Raw genomic sequence first — 17,470 nt, 5'->3', positions numbered from 1 at the left:
TCCTTTGGACATATTGAGTTTAATGTTCCTGAAAGTCTGTAGCTAGAAATGTCCACTGAACAGTTGGAAATATTGTCTGACCTTTAAAAGAGAGATTGGGCTTAGAATACAGATTTTGGGAGTGTTCAACATGAAGGTCATACTTGAAGCTTTAGGAATTGGTAAGATTTCTTTCTTCCTGAAAGATAAAGTGATAAGCCAAGGCAGTCAAAGGTGCCTTGCTGGTAGGTAAAGTGTGTGACTCTTGATCTTGGGGTTGTGAATTTGAGCCCCACATTGGGTGTAGAGATTACTTAAAAATAAAATCTTTAAAAAAAAAAATCTGTACACCGAACATGGGGCTTGAATTCATGACTCCAAAATCAAGAGTGGCATGCTTTTCTGACTGAGCCAGCCAGGCACCCCGAGAACTGTTTTAGATATATAGAAAAATGGTAGATTTTACAGAGAGTTCTTATATGCCCAACATCTTATATGCCCAACATCCAGTTTCCCTATTAGCATCTTACATTGACATGATATATTTGTTACAATTAATGAACCAATATGGGTATACTATTATTAACTGAAGTCCATAATTTATTCAGATTTCCTTATTACCTAATGTCCTTTTTCTGTCCCAGAATCCCATCCATTGCTGTCATGTTACACTTAGTTGTCCAATTGTCTTAGGTTCCTTTTGGTTCTGACAGTTTCTCAGATGTTCCTTGTTTTTGATGACCATGACGGTTTGAGGGGTATCAGATATTTTGTAGAATGGTCCTGATGTTTTCCTCATGATTAAACTGGGGTTGTGAACTTTAGGGAGGAAGACCACAGAGGTAAAAGTGCTATTTTAATCACATTATATCAAAGGTACATACTATCAACATAATTGATCACTGTTGATGCTGACCTTGATCACCTGGCTGAGTTGGGGTTTGTCAAGTTCCCCCACTGTAAAGTTACTCCCTCCCCCATCTTTCCATACTGTGCTCTTGGAAAGGAAGTCCTATGTATACCACACGTAAGGTGGGGAGTTATGCCCCCCCTCCTTGAAGACAGAGTATCTACATAATTATCTGGAGTTTTTCTGCATGGGATATTTGTCTATTCTCCCTCATTTTTTAAAAAAAGATTTTATTTATTTATTTGAGAGAGAGAACATGAACAGGGAGCGGTGCAGAGGGCGAGGGAGAAGTAGACTCCCTGTTCAGCAGGGAGCCCGATGCAGGGCTTGATCCCAGAAACTGGGATCATGACCTGAGCCGAAAGCAGATGCTCAACCGACTGAGCCACCCAGGCACCCCTGTTCTCCCTCATTTTAAAATTTATTTAATCATTTATTTCTATCAGTTTGGACTCTTGGATATTCATTTTATACTTTGGGTTGTAATTCAAAACTGCATTTGTTTTGTTGCTCAAATCGTTCCAGCTTTAGCCATTGGGAGTGCTTTCAGTGGCTTCTGTGTTTCGTTCACATAGCCCTGCTCAGTCATGACTTTTGAGTTAGCATTTCACCAGTGTGGTGAACACAAGCATAACAGTGGGTTGAGAAGTAAATAAGTGGTAAAGCAGTGGAAGCAGGAAAACAGTTACGTCGGACCTCAAATCAAGGTGAGGCCTACTATTTGTAAGTCTTGTAGACATTTTAATAGCATAAAAACACAGATAGTTGAAAGTTCTGGCTCTGCCATGAAAGGACCCAAAGCATTTTAAAAAAACAACAAAAACAACCCAGAGTAGTTAAATTGGATGAACATTGAAGACACCACTTAAAATTTATAATCTGATGAGACTGAGAAAATAGTTACTTTCTGTTCTTACCACGTTTATATTTGCTGTACCCTAATTTTTTCTTTTTAACGGAGAGTAATGTGGTGAATGTTAATTATAATGTGGGTATGCCAGAATTTCTGATGTACTCCAAACTTCTCTGAATGCCAGCAGTGTAGGATCATAGAGAAAATAACTTGATTTTAGGTCTCATTTAAATTCCTGCAAAGACTTGATCTTCAGAAATGCTATAAAAATGGTTTCCAATGAATAGGTAATATTTCTCACAGTGAATATCTTCTAGCCATAAAGGAATTTAAAAATATTTAGAAGACGAAAGTTGTGTTCATTTTGTTTTGCAATTATTTCCTCATTTGAATTAACCAATAAAGTTTTAAAGATTTGCAAGTGACGAAAGAAGCAAGAGAGGGTTCAGGGGTATTGGAAGATAGGGATTGATAGGTTAAGGATGAAGAGACAATATTAATTCATGACTCCTTCCACACATATTATTATCAGTCACGTTTCATATCTTGGGGCTGGAGAAGTCACTTCCAGCAGCCATTCTACCAGTATTTACTCTGTATCTACTTTGCACCAAGAAATGTACTCCAATCTGAGGATACTACCCTGACCAAGTCACGGTCCTGCTAACAAGCAATCGGTGAGTATAGGAGACACAGGTTGGGGGTAAACAAACCACAAGTGTAATACAGTGCAAGCTATGTGCTGTATGTGCAAGCATGTAGAAAGCAGAGCTCACCCGGAATTGGTTTGGGGAAAAAGGAAAAGGGCAGGGAAACTCATAGCAATAACTAAACTAAATCCTGAAGGACAAGTAGGGGATAAAGGAAGATGAAGGAAGGGGAGGGGGTTGCAGAGAAGTGCACTTTAAGCAAGGAAAAATGTAACATTTGAGGAAGTAACAAGTCTTTCCGTATGGCTAGATCATGGAATTCTGGACCTGCATTACCCAGTAGAAGTATAATGCAACCCACCTATGGAATTTAAAAAACTTTAGTAGTTACATTAAGAAAGTAAAATGAATCAAGTAAAATTACTTTTAGGAATGTTTTAGTCTGGGTGCCTGGGTGGCTCAGCTAGTTGGGTGTCTGCCTTCTGCTCGGGTCCTGCGGTCCTGGGATCAAGCCCTGCGGTGGCTCCCTGCTCAGCAAGGGGGTCTGCTTCTCCCTCTGCCCCTCCCCCTGCTTGTGATCTCTCTCTCTCTCATCTAAATAAATAAAATCTTTTTTAAAAAAAGGAATGTTTTAGTCTAATATATTTAAAATTATATCATCTCAGCATGTGATCAATATGAAAGATTATTAATGAGACATTCTTACTTTTTTTTAAACCACATTTGAGAAAGCTAATGTGTGAATTACACTTAGAGCCTGTCTCAAATTGAACTGGCCACATTTCAAGTACTCAATAGCCACATGTGGCTCATGGCCACTATATTGGACAGTTATAGCTGTGGAGTGAAGTAAAGAGAGAGAAATCTGCAGAGATAATATGGGAGCAGATTAGGTAGGAAATGGTTTGTCAGCGAAATTATTTCACCCAAGGGTTAGATAGGAGGCTTTGAAAAGTTTATGTATGGGAGTAATCTGATCAAATTAGTGATGACTCCCATGTTCACTGTGGGGAATGGATTGGAGATAAGCTTGACCAGAAGCCAATGAGTTTTAGGCAATACATGATAATATTTTTAACTAGGGAGTGACTTGTGTGTGGTGAGAAATAGGAGTCAAGAGTCTTAAGGAGAGAGTGAATGGAAAGAGGACACAGGAACAGCTATGTCACTTTTGCTTTTTTGGGCCTCTGGTAGAACCATTTTGAGAACTGGGGGAAACAAGAGGAAGGATAGTAGGGTTGGGAGAGTGTTCAGTTTGGGACATCTTAAATTCTAAGAGTTGCCTGTGAGACATCAAGTGGAATGTTGACATCTGAAAACAGGGAGATAGATGTCACCAATATATAAATAGTAACTGAGGTCATGGGGCTGGATACTATTGCCCAGGGTATGTAAAACAGTAATTCTAAATCCTGAATTTTTTGTAAGAATTAACTGGGAGGTGACTTAAAATGCAGTTTTGGTCTCCATCCCCAAGATGCTGATTCACTAGGGTGACATTGGAAATTGTATCCTTAATAAGAACTTCTAGAGTCTCTAATGCTGATGCAAGTGATTTAAAAACACTCTTTACAAACACTGGTATAGAATGATAAATAATAGGACAGAAGAAATTGTCTACATTTATGTAAGTTTAGAGGACAAAGCTCTTGAAGAAGATAGGAAAGAACCACTAGAGAGGTTAATGAAAAATCAGAAGAGGATTATTTGCTATTAAAATGGCAGGAGACCTGGGTTCTTACCCAAAGGGGAACGAGCTTGCAGGTGGGACAGCTAGGCAGGTACTTTACTTGGTGGGGCAGTCAGCCTGAGAAAGAGGCACCACCCTTTGGCTACATCTCAAGCTGTGTGTCTTGGGCATATCTTCTCAACCTACCACCAAATCCATGAAATTCCCTGAGTATTTGAAGGAGGAAGTGGTTAACTACTTTGAAAGGAGCAGAGAAATCAAATAGACTACCAGTTGGAAGTGACCACTGAATTTAGTAACTAAGGTCATTGGTGACTATTTGGATGAGTAGGTAAGGATGAAAGCCCAATTTCAATAGGTGAGTGGAAAAGTGGGATGAGTCGTTATATAAAAAAAGTCTTTTTAAGAATCTGAACTATAAAAGAGAAAAAATGAAGGCAGAGTACATAAATGGATGTTCACTTAAGAAATAATAAGAGATACATGCCCTTATTCTGAGTCTGTCCATCTTTGTTGCATTTCTGTTGTGTGGGTGATTCGTACTGTAAAACCATAGGATTTCTGTCCATGCTTCATGCAATGTAGTTATTCAGTAATATTGTGTTTATAGATTCAAATCAGTCAGTCAATTGATGTCCAGTCATACTATCACTTCTTCTACTAATTATCGGAATGAATAAACCATTTTGCAGAATAATGGTAGCCAATTACTGATCATTTGAAAGAAGTGTCAACCTGTGATAGGTTAGGACTGGATGAGGGAAACAAGAAAGGAGAAAAAACCAGAAGCTTGAACCTGAATTTCTCAGTTTCCTTCTTACCTGTCTTCTACCAGCCAATCATGTGTCTTTGGCAGAACCAGGTTCCCCAGGCCAAAGCTGGTAAGAGTCTAGAATCCCTTAACCATGATAAGTCCACAAGGCAGTTCATCTCTCTCTGGTAAAGAACTGCTCATCAGAACTTACTGTTGCAGTATTTTTGTGTTAGCTTCTGCCTCCTCCTCTCCTCCTCAACACCACTCCTATTATTAGGTTAATTTAGAACGGACTGATTATCAGTCACCAAACTTACTCTTTAACAATGTTGAGAACCAGTTTAAATAGTGCACAAATGCAGTAAATATTTAAAAGATTTGCCCTGCTTCCAGTGTGAATGTGGAGAGCTGCAAAATATAAAAATTCAAATGAAATGAAATATGAATAGTGTTAGAGCTTTATTTCTTGGTTTGTGTGTGTGTGTGTGTGTGTGTGTATGTGTGTTTTAGATGTATTAGAGAGAGAGAAAGGGCATGCAGAGGCAGAGAGAAACTCAAGCACATTCTGTGATGAGTGGGGACTCCAACTCAGGGCTCCATCTCATGACCCTGGAACTTTTAAATGGGAACCACACTTGGGAAGTATTTGCACCTTTGCTATATCATCAAAGACAAATGTTACGAATCATTTGTATCATCTATTTGGAATTTTTAAAACACAAAAACAGGGAAAATAGTAAAATGACATCCATATAAACATCATCCACTGTCAGTGGTTCATATATGAGTAGTCTTGCATCACCTCTATACTCCCACTGGATTATTTCAAAGCAAATCTTAGACATATTATTGCATCCCTAAATACATCAGTGTATATAGCTCTAAAAGATAAGGACTCTTTTTTTCTTCTAAGCACAATACTATTATCACACATTAAAAAATAATTCTTTACTATCAAATGTTCAGTCAGTATTAAAAATACCCTGATTATCTCATACTCCTTTTCACAATTGGATTCTTCAAATTAGGAACCAAATAGGCTTCCATTACGAAATGCTGTATTTTCACTTTAACTGTAAATTGTAGACGAGAAGAGGTGAAATGCTTCAAAAGACATTCTTTGACAGATACTAATTAGGAAAATAATTGAAGAGAGATTATTTTCTACATGGTCATTATAGTTTTTGCAATTTGATCTTTATTTTGGTGGCAGAAATGACACCTGGCCTGACACAGGCACTTGAGCCCTCTGAACCTAAAGTCACACACACAGATTTCCAAACATCTAGGCTTTCTAACTTTCTCTTTCAACCTTTGGTCAAAATCCCAAGGGACATAATTACATATTGGATCTGGTACTTAATTAATAGGAGCCATTCTCTAGGATCTAGTCTTTGATCTAGTTTTGGATAGACCAATGCCCTAGGGGCTTAATAGAGTGGAGGAAGTTGGAAATTCAGATAATTCTCTTGATACCTGATTTCCATTTCCTACTCCCTTTTTTTTAAATCTATACAGCTGTAAAAGCAAAATTAGAACATAAGAGATGATACAGATGATTCATAACATTCGTCTTTGATGATATAGCAGAGGTGCAAATATTTCCCAAGTGTGGTTCCCATTTAATAAAAGGTTTATGAGGGAAAACAAAATATCTCTGCTGAAGAGGTTGGTTATTTTGCAATCAATATCAACTGAAAGGGTCAAGATACATTCCATTTACATTTGTAACATTGCTAATAAATCAGGTATCCAGACATAGAACTAAAGAACTGGGAAATATACAGGAAGGGGCTCATGCTGGAACCATATTCAAAAGTAGCCACTCTATTTCATGTAAATTCTAGAGAGTTCAAGTAAAGATTAATAGTCACACAGGCATACATACAATTCATTGTAAAGATATTTATAATGTTTGTTGTGGACTCTCTGCCCTTAAAGGATAAAAAGCTCATATTCTGGGTCTCCCAGGACATAGCCCACACTCGCGTTAGGACTGGAGAACATTGGCTTTGGTACAATATAGAAGCCTTGGTTTACCTGTGCCTCCAGAGAGCCAGGTAAGTGTGAGTGGGGGGATTTGGTTGTGGACTTGTATCAAGTTGGCAGGTGCCATTCTAGTGATTCAGCCACTGCTGTCTTTATAGCTTCAGAAAAACATTTTTGTTGGCAAAAACAACTTGGCCCTCAGTTTCTTAAAACAGGAGTTGAGAATTGAGCAAGTACATTTTCTTCTCTCTCTCTCTCTCTTCTCTCTCTCACACACACACACACACACGTGATAAATAGCTTAGTGGTTTAAGATCGAGGGCTTTGAGCTTGGACTGTGGGTTTGAATTTCAGCAGATGTCCCCAGTTGGGCAAGTTACAGAACTTCTCCGCAGTTATTTTCTTATCAGTAAAATGGGTGTAATGAGAGTAAATAGGGTTGTTGTGAGAATTAAATAAGAAAATGTATGAGTGGACTTAGGACTTAGGAGAGTTCTGATGCCTCGTAAACATTACTCTTGCCCGTTATCTTAGGGAAGTTCTGATGCCTAGTAAAACATTCAATAACTGTTCATTAGTAGTGGTAGTAACAGTATTAGGATAGAGAAGTTACAAAATGCTGATAACCTTCCCCAAATCCCACCACTACTAATGCAGTTTACAAACTACTTCCATGTGTTTATTTCTCCAAACACAGCATCTCATTATATGTTCTCTAATGTTACACCTGGCGTTCCACTCATTCAGACCAGTCATTCAAGGCACCACGTTTGGCCTTGAGCAGACCTTGTTGGTAAGACAGCTCCCATGGCCCTTTGTCAGGAGGAGTTTGGTTAGGGACAAAACACAATTAAAGACACAAAGAGAAAGGGGGAAACATTGCAGGGAAGAAGATGGGGGACTTTAAAACTGATTAGAGCTATAAAGGAAAGAAATAGTATGTAATGAGAAGAGAATCATGTTAAGTTAGTGCAGGAGAGGGTTCTCAGGATAGAGAAGGCCTCTTAGAGAAAGTGAAACCTAAAGGGTGAGAAAGTTTCTGGTAATCTAGATTATCCTTTTTGGCTGCAGAGCTCTCTACCATATAACTACACCGTGAAAATTACTTTTTTTTAAGAAAACAGATTCCTTCAGGTCATGATCCCACAGTCCTGGGATCGAGCCCCGCATCAGGCTCCCTGCTCAGTGGGGAAGTCTGCCACTCCCTCTCCATCTGCCTCTCCCCACCCTCATGCGCACTCTCGCTCTCTCTCTCTCAAATAAATCAATGAAATCTTTAAAACAACAACAGCAACAACAACAAAAAGAAAGACAAATTCCTGATCAGATGCTATTAATGCTGGAAAATCAACAGTGATATTCTGTTGTAAGCAGTATATATTTTTTAAAGATTTTATTTGTCAGAGCAAGAGAGAGAGAGAGTGAGAGAGAGCGAGCACAAGTAGGGAGAACAGCAGGCAGAGGGAGAATGAGAAGCAGACTCCCCGCCGAGCAGGGAGCCCGATGGCGGGACTCGATCTCAGGACCCCAGGATCAGGACCCTAGCCGAAGACAGACGCTTAACCGACTGAGCCGCCCAGGCGCCCTGTAAGCAGTATTTTATGAAATTCCATTGTGGTCCACACTAACAACCTTTTGCTGGGTAATTGATGATGGTGGTGTTAGGGACCTTACTGTTGCTTTGATTATACCTTATTAGATGTCAGGGACTTTGCAAAGCATTTTGCCTACATTATCTTATTTACCTGTATTAGTTCATTTCATCTTAAAAGCAACCGTGGAGTATTTCTGGTAAAATATGGCAGATGGAACATACGTGTTTGTTTTTTCTCCTCAATTAAAGATCACAAAAATGAAGTAAAACAATCACGAAGATACGGCTGTAAAGTTAGAGAAGATAATGGGCAAGAGTAGTAAGCAGTTTGAAAGATAGAAAGGAAATGGTCAACTATTTCCTTAGAGAATTTAGTCCTTGCAAATGGGAGTAGCAGGAAGAAGGAAGCCTGCTGGGGCCCTAGCACCCCAGAAACAGGCCCCTGTGAAAAAGGAGATGAGCGATACATCTGGAAACAAAAGGGTGTTTGGGTGAAAATCTATGTAAGGAGCAGATTCCCTGATCTCCCAGATTATAAGTGTGTGTATTTAAGATAGTTAAATCCTGGTCTTTCTTATTGAAAGTCAACATCAAGACACCTAAAATTGACGAGATAGCAGGATAAGCATATCATTTTAAAGTATGAACATAATTCCCCGGAGAAAAGCTAAAATAATGGAAGGTTTTGTTCTGGGGGTTAGATCCTAGAGTTGGTAATACACTGCTGTTTTTATTCTATTTTTTTTTATTGTGGTTAAATACATGTAACAAAGTATATCATTTTAGCCATTTTTTAAAGTCTAACACTCAAGCAAAGAGGCTTTATTGACTTGTATTAGTAGATGAAGCAGAATCCATTAAAAAATTCCACTTCTCTCTTGCTAGCATTTAAATCATTATATTTGTTCTTGTTGTGGTAAAGTATACACAAAATTTACCATTTTAACCATTTTTAAGTGTACAATTCAGTTGCATTAAGTACATTCACAGTGTTGCGCAGCCATCACTATCCATTTCCAGAATTTTTTCATCGTCCCAAGTCGAAACTGTACCCATTAAACATTAATTCCCCATTCTCTTCCTCACCCTCTTCCCCACCCCCAACATGGTAACCTCTGTTCTAGTACTTTCCATCTCAATGAATGTGCCTATTCTAGATGTCTCATATCAGTGGAATCATAAAATATTTGTTTTTGTGTCTGATTTGTTTCACTTAGCATAATATTTTCATGATTCATTTGTATTGTAGCATGTAATTTCTATTTGAAATTTAAAGCTAATGTTAATGTACTGCTTTCACAAAAATAGAAAGTGAAACGAAACCCTGCAAAATAGTGCTCAATTTTTAGGTACTGAACTCGAAGCTGATTGATGAGGTTTAAGAAGGGTCTTTCAAGGCCACAGCTAGTAAGTTAACAGAGCCAGGGTTCCAGTTTGGTTTTATCTCCTTGACACTTATCAAATCAACAGTTTTTTTTTTTTTATCCACAATTACTTCACACATGGATTATTGCTATAAGAACTTCCTAATATATTTGTTTTCTATTTCTGCTGTCACACGTTACTTCAATGTTGGTGGCTTAGAACAACACAAATTTATTATTTTACAGTTCTGTAGGTCAGAGGTCTGATATGGGTCTCGCTGGGCTACCCTCCTTCGGGAGGGACCCATTTCCCTGCCCTTTCCAGCTTCTAGAGGCCACCCACATTCCTTGGCTTGTGGCTTTCTTTCTCCAGCGACATTGCATCACTCTGACCATATTCCGCAGTCACAGAACCCTCTGACTTTTCCGTCTCTCTCTACTTTTGTGATTAAATTGAGTCTGCCCGGCTAATTTGGGATCACCTCCCCATCTCAAGGTCAGCTAACTAGCCACCTAACTCTATCCTCAATCTCGACTTTCCTTTGCCATGTAAACCAACATTCACAGGTTCGAGGGATGAGAATGTGGATATCATTTGCAGGGGGTGGTGGTGGGAGGCATTATTCACCTACCCAACTAATTGTATTACCTACTTTCTTCTTGCCTGTGATCATGACGCTTGCTTAAAATCCCTCAGGAGCTCTTACTGCCTTCAGAGTGGCATTCAGACTCTTCTGGATGGTACACAAAAGCCTGGCTTACTGGTCCTGTCTCATCTCTTCTAATCCTGCATGTCAAAAACACACAGGTTTCAGTTCCCCAACTGAGAACCACACGTTTACTCATTTCATCCCTCTGCTTGCGTTGCTCTGCCCTCTGCCCCTTACTTGGCTCTGTCCTACTCATCCTTAAGTCAGACCTTGGATGTCACTTCCTTTTTGAAGACATTTTTGCTTTGGTTACCATAGCAACCCACACCTATCTCCAATATAGCACTTTTCATACTGTACTGAAATTGCCTCCTTTACGATCTCCTTGACTGGACTGTAAGCTACTGAAGGGCAAGAATCCTATTTTGTTCACCCTCATTTCCTAGCTACTTAACAAGCATAGCTTGCAACATAAAAGGGACATAAACTTTTGCTTGAAGATATTTCCAATCCTTAATTAACACTTGTCTCTTTTTCCAAGGGAGACTTGCAGAGGCTAGAGATAAATCTAAGAACTGGAGTGGAGTGAACGTTTAATCCCCTAAGTGAATTTCACTTTAAATTTGCTGGGATATATTTGCCTGCACCTGACCGAGTCTTTATTGATGAGCATGTTAATAGCTCACTTTTACATGACTGATCAAATTTGTTAACATACACTTGATTCTGCTTAATTTTTAATATAACTTTACTGGTATAAATAAATACTTGAACAACTACATCAAATCACCATAAAGAGGGGAAAGCTTTCAACTAAATGTATAACCAGATTGGCTAATTAACTTTCTAATTTAAGAGACTGTGGAATAAACATCTCCCTTGGAATTGATTCAAGCTACTCAAGCTGAAAGATAAAGCAAAAAAGAACAAATGTTCACATTATAAGTATCTTGAAATTTTTTTATGCTATTCTTTATTCCATTTAAAATTTCCATTGACCTGCAACGTTTACAGACTGAAAAGCCACCAGTTTATGGTTCTGTGGATTTTTTTTCTTAATTACCAACCTTTGCAGAGAAACTAATATAGATACCCTCACAAAAATTGGGATAGCTTTGATATAAGAGGTCCAGTAATGCAGGGGTTAAGAGCATAGGCTCCAGAGCCAGACGGTTTGGGTCTGCCACATGCTATGTAACCACCTCAGTTTTCTTCATCTCTAAAATGGGCATAATCATATTTACCTTGCAGGGCTGTACAGGGATAAAATAAGTTATTATATTTAACTCATTTAAACTAATTGACACATTTTAAACTATACGTATTCCTGTATTTAGGGTGGGAAGAAAGACTGAAACCTAATTGCCTAGAGAAAGCAACTGTCACTGTAATTGGAATGAAACCTGAGTTGATGAAATCATTGGAAGCTGTAGGTGAGATCATCTATGAGGAAGCAAGCCAAGCATAGTAGGTTCTTAATTATTGGCCACTGCCAGAATCATTCCTCAAAAAACATTGGGGAGTATCTAAAACTTCTCTAAAGAAGGGAAATGGTAAGAATAGGTGGTTTATGGGATTCTGTGAAGAATGCAAAAATGGCTTATTCTAGTAAAAATAAAATATAATTTGAGCTTTACTTAGAAACAGTGCAAGAAAAATTTGGAAATCCCTAGAAGCTACTCTTGTTTTGACAATTCATTTATTGCCTTCCCTAATGTTTAGAATTTTGCTGCATTCTTGCTGTCAAATTTTTAATAAAGGTAAGCAGTGTTTGTTAAGCTAAACCTAGTGTATCTTGATTTTTAAAAGATGTATTTGTTTTCATATATCTCAGTTGTGAAATGGGTCTCATTATTAATTATCTTGGAATCTCTATACAAGATTTGAAATATGCTCTCACGTGGTGACATTTTAAATGAATTTTAAAAATGAGTTTATTAATTTTAACCAGTTAAACAAATGAATCTGCTTTAAAAAATATTTACAAGGAGGGGTGCCTGGGTGGCTCAGTCAGTTAAGCGTCGGACTTTGTCTTTAGGTCATGATCTCAAGGTCCTGGGATGGAGACGGTTGAGTTCCTGTGCTCAGCGGGGAGTCTGCTTCTCCCTTTGCCCTCTCCCCCTGCCCTCTCCCTTTGCCTGCCTCCCCTCTCCCCCGCTCATGCACGTGCGCACTCTCTCTCTCAAATAAATAAAATCTTGGATTTACATGGTAACTTATTGCTAATTTACTTCCATTTTGATAATTTTCCTTAAATTGAAGTATAACCATCCACAAATCCTCTTTGAATTTGCAATATTTGTGTGGATTATTTATGTTGCTTTATAAATTCCTTTGGACTAGGAGTTAAGGTTTGGAAAGTTGATTTTTGTTCCTGTGCTTTCAGAGCTCTGAAAGATCCAAAATGGCTGCCTGTTGGCATCTAGGCCCTCATGCTTTGTTCAAGTGACTGCTTACCAAACCTACTGGTTTTCTTCATCTTAGTATTCTGTAAGTGAACAAGGCTGGCTAGAAGCAAGATTGAGAAGTTGGCAATTTGTCTAGTGTTCCTTTTGTTCCTTTGTACCACACTACCCTTAGGAAACTAGATAATCATATTTCCTCCCTTGTTAAAACTTCCTCTTCTTCAGAAAAGGCATGAAAAAATATACTCTTGCAGCAGTATAAATAAGTAATAAAATAGTGGTAACTTCCCTTAGGGTCAAAGTCCCTGTTCAAGTCCCAGGAATAAAGTTCTAAATATGGAATTCTGGGGATTGATGAGCACAATAGACTAGGTCTGGGCAAGACATCTTCCTTTTACCGTCATGTGGGCAAGTGTGTGGCCTGCCTGTCACCATGGCTCCAGCTGTGAGCTTCTTCCTTTCATTCATTCTTCTGAGTGGGTATTCCGACTTCTCCTAGGCTAGGTCTCATTCCTATTTTCGAAAGGACTTGCCATGGTAAATCAGAAACTTTAATCCTCTCCATTGTTGTCCATTCCTGTCTAATGTTAAAAGTTCTTTTGTTGGTATTGCAATGAACCAAAACTGAGGGATCTGCCTAGTGTAATGTTAGCATCATCTAGGCAATGACATAAAAGTTAACTTTTCTACTGGAGGCGGGGAGTTGTTTGCACTCTTGTATTAGTTTTTTCATTTCTTCAATCTATTTTCATTTGTGCAGATAGCCTGAAACTCATTTTATTGCACAAGCCTACCAACTCAAAATGGTCTCACCTGACAGGCACATCAGTCAAATTTGTCTCTCACCAGGGTAGGATGGGTTGCTCTGCCCTGCCTTTGTGTACCGTCCTCAGAGTGGTGGGCTCTATTTTAGGGGATGGTCTTGTCAGTGACATGAGTCCTGCTCATTAGAAAGGGCTACAAGGGCAGCCACACTGCTCTAATGAAAGCTTCCATGCAAACTCGCACAGTCTATCTTAATTTTAGGAATGGTGAGTCTTAAGATGAGATGGCAGAGCCATAATTTCTCAAGGGATCAGGAAAAGACTGCCCCACAGATCCCACTTCCCATCCTGACCGTGGGCTTGACATGTTAGATGTCACACCTTGCTATGGAGCTTAAAGAACAGAAACGGGGTTTTCCTCTTACATTTCTCTGGTTTCAGATCCGGAGTGGGGGGCCTCAATCTTCAGGCTGAAATACATAGTCTCCAAAAGTGAGTATACAGCTGTTAATTTTGAGGTTCTTAACTTTGTTTGAGTTCTTAACTTTGTTGTGGATGGTGACAATTTTCTCCTCTACTAGAGGGAAACCAAGTTTATGACACAGACTTCCCTTAGTCACAACTAAAGATTAAGGTAGGAAGTGTGATTCTTATTTTCTGTATTTATTGCAGCTGGTTCTTTTCTAATCCTCTGAGGAGCAAAAAAGGCCATTGGATTTATTTTTTAATTTTTTTTAAAGATTTTATTTTTTTATTTGACAGAGAGAGTGAGAAACCACAAGCAGTGGGAGCAGCAGAGGGAGAGGGAAAAGCAGGTGCTCCACTGAGCAGGGAGTTGCGGGGGGCGGGGGGGCTCGATCCAGGACTCTGGGATCATGACCTGAGCCGAAGGTAGATGCTTAACTGACTGAGCCACCCAGGCACCCCAGGCCATCGGATTTATTATATCATGCCTCACAAAGGTAGATTAGTCATGCTTAAAATTTTAGATATGTGAAATAAAACTGACTGAAGCAATGTGAATAAGCAAAAACAAATGAAAGGTAAACCATTTACAAGTAATTCGATATTCTCTCTCCCCTGGCCCCCAAGCTTTTGCAAATCATCTATACTATTTTTATAATTCAGGTGAGCTTCTTTATGAATCAAATGGGGTGGATAGAAAAAAAAAATACTAATCCTTTTGGAAAGTTTTATTATTCTGGGCGCCTGGGTGGCTCAGTTGGTTAAGTGTCCGACTCTTGATTTTGGCTCAGGTCATAATCTAGGCCTATGTCGGGCTCTGCGCTGGGTGTGGAGCCTGCTTGGGATTCTCTCTCTTCCTCTCCCCTGCCTTTCTCTCACACACAACACTCTCTCTTGCTCTCTCTTTCTTAAGTAAGATCTTCTTAAATAGATCTATGATTCTAACATATTAGAATTTCCTTACTCTGACACATTCCCTATATATAAAATGGGCAAAAATAAACCATACATTACAGTGATGTTTTTGCAGCACTCTCCATTGTTTAACTCAGCAGGTGATTTTGAGTAAGCCTTCAAGTCATTTGCTGAGATTCCTTTTCCCACTAGGAAAAGTAATACACTAGTTTTCAGCTCATTTACCATATGTAGTAATTTTACTCTAAGCTTTGCCCTAATCAGAGTGCATACACTTGATCATATATGAATGTTTGGGTAAGTGTATAGAAGTGGGAGGAGACATGGTCTATTTTCAAGTAGGTTTACCCTATAGTTTTATGCAAGGATGATATTTAAAATATGTAACAATTGGTAAAGCAAGGGCACCAACCAATTAGAATGAAAGTCTTTGGTAACCGGTGGGCCCTGCAGCTTTCTCCCCTTAGCCAGGCATTAACCCCTTAGTTCCTGAAATGTGGGAGGTCTAGAGAATCCTGAGAGAAAGGGCTGGTACAGGGGTGGGGAATTTGAATTCTTGAGGAATTTGACTCAGAACTGCAGCTGTTGACAAACTTGTATGGAAGTATTTGAATATGTGATGAATCAGTTCAGCTGCACTTATGTGAACCAGCTGAACATTAATTAGCCTTTAAAGTGAAAAGGCATTGTGGGTACCCTAAGATATAAGGAATGCAGGTACTGTATCTTATTGATATTCAGAAGAAAGATATTGCATATATGGTAAAGGTACTGAAAATAATGTCAATAAAATAATTATGAGCCTTAAAATTAATAAAATAATTATGAGCCTTAAAATATAAGGGTAATTTGGAAGCTTTTAATGCTTTGTACCTAGAAGATGTACCATATTGATTTTATGAAATCTAAGGATGTTAGTTCTGCTTTTATGAGATCTAAGGACTTGAGGATAAATTTAGACCAATTCCCTTAATTTATCCATGAATCTTAGGACCATGATCATGGTCTCCCACAGTTAGTGATATGGTGAGACTTGACACGAGGATCAGACTTGATTTCTCCCCTATACCTCAGGAGTTCTCTCTGCCTAATAACAGCTTTGGAAACTTGCAGTAGTTGGGGAGGGGGTGTCAATGGACTGACTTTTCCCAGACAGGAAAGAAGGGGTATGAGAAGCTTAGTATCTTGACAGTCCATAGGCATTAACTAAGTACCTAAAAGATGTTCTTTGTAGAGATACAAAACAAAAATAGAATCTTGCTTCACAAAGATAAATATGCTGAACAGCAGGATATGTAGCCATACTAACTGGGTTTGGATCCTATCTGTTCTGTCATCTTAAGCAAGTTACTTAACTTCCTGTGCCTCAGTTTCCTGGGGTGGGATAATAATACCTACTTCACTGTGTTATGAGCATGAAATTAATATATATGTAAAGCACTTAGGAAGTACTTGACACATAGTAAAGCTTGCTATTACTATTGATCATAGTTTTATGCACTCTGCTGGACATCACTAAGGCACCCCAGAACTCACTCTATTAGATTCTGGCTGGATGCAGAAATAGGCACACCAGACAGAAGACAGATAAGCCTCACCAAGAAGATTAAATAACTGCAGGAAGCAAAGTAATGGAGCAAAGGGAAGGTGTCCAGAGCCACCTTTTAAGAAAGTATGGGTTATGAATTGCTTAAGAAAAGGGGAGGAGACAATTCAGATGGCAGGTATGGTGTGAGCAAAGGAATGGGAGCAAGAATGAGCACGAGGTAGGCAGGAGTCCATGGAATTGCTTGGCTGGATCAGGAGTTTTTGCCTTTGGGTGTTATGAAATAATCAGTGAATTAGGCAGTAGGTGGTGGTGGAAAACCCTGGAAGGTTGCCAGTCTCAAGAATTACCATAAGTGCGCGACATGCTCTCTGAAGTCAACTTTTTCTTTTAGGCTTGGAAGGCCCACAGGAAGTGCGCTTGAGAATAAATTGTGGGGTGGGGAGAGAACTATGCAAACGACCTTGTACTTAGCACTAAATAGTAGTTCCTTTTTGCCCTAAGAGACTGAGAGGTTATTTTAACAAAGGGGATGGGTTAAGTTAGTGTAGATGTTTTAACTCGTGTACGATAAATCTCTCAATTTATCAACCTTTTGGCTAAAGCGTTTGCGCTTACAGCTTACATTACTCATCCGCCTCCCCAGGGCTGCAGCAACCGACACGCAAAACCAGGAGAAAAGGCGAGCGGTAAAGGGCGCTCCACGCATGCGTTAGAAGCCGCCCCAACTCCCCCGCAGCGTCCTTTCTTGGAACAAAACTACCGCGGAGCCACGGAGTTCCGCAGTTTGCGTAGACTCGAATTTCCTACTGCTTGGTCTGTCCGTGTGGAATCCGAGAGTGGTGCAGTTCCCTTCCGCAAGTTGCGTTATCCGAAGTGAATGGCTGGGTGGTGCGTGTACGCCCAGAGCGTAGCACCCATAGGCGGACGGGGTGCGGCTGC

The 17,470-nt window shown here is 39.3% G+C and overlaps 1 protein-coding gene and 1 long non-coding RNA gene across 4 annotated transcripts in view; one reads left to right on the top strand and one right to left on the bottom strand.

Moving 5' to 3' along the window:
* SLC39A10 (solute carrier family 39 member 10) overlaps window positions 1-17,470 on the top strand; it is a 132,558-nt gene that overhangs the window by 48,119 nt on the left and 66,969 nt on the right. The window lies entirely within an intron of this gene.
* LOC141370632 (uncharacterized) lies at window positions 615-17,287 on the bottom strand. The gene is made up of 3 exons (XR_012374828.1): window positions 17,121-17,287; window positions 10,437-10,570; window positions 615-798 (listed from the first exon to the last, which is right to left on the bottom strand). It is a non-coding gene; the product is annotated as an uncharacterized lncRNA (long non-coding RNA).

Source organism: Callorhinus ursinus, unplaced genomic scaffold (genome assembly GCF_003265705.2).
Source record: "Callorhinus ursinus isolate GAN/ISIS: 27379988/994484 unplaced genomic scaffold, GSC_fseal_2.0 scaffold2, whole genome shotgun sequence".
Taxonomy (NCBI): domain Eukaryota; kingdom Metazoa; phylum Chordata; class Mammalia; order Carnivora; family Otariidae; genus Callorhinus; species Callorhinus ursinus.
Note: the sequence above shows the minus strand (reverse complement) of the source record. Positions and strands in the feature narration are given on the sequence as shown.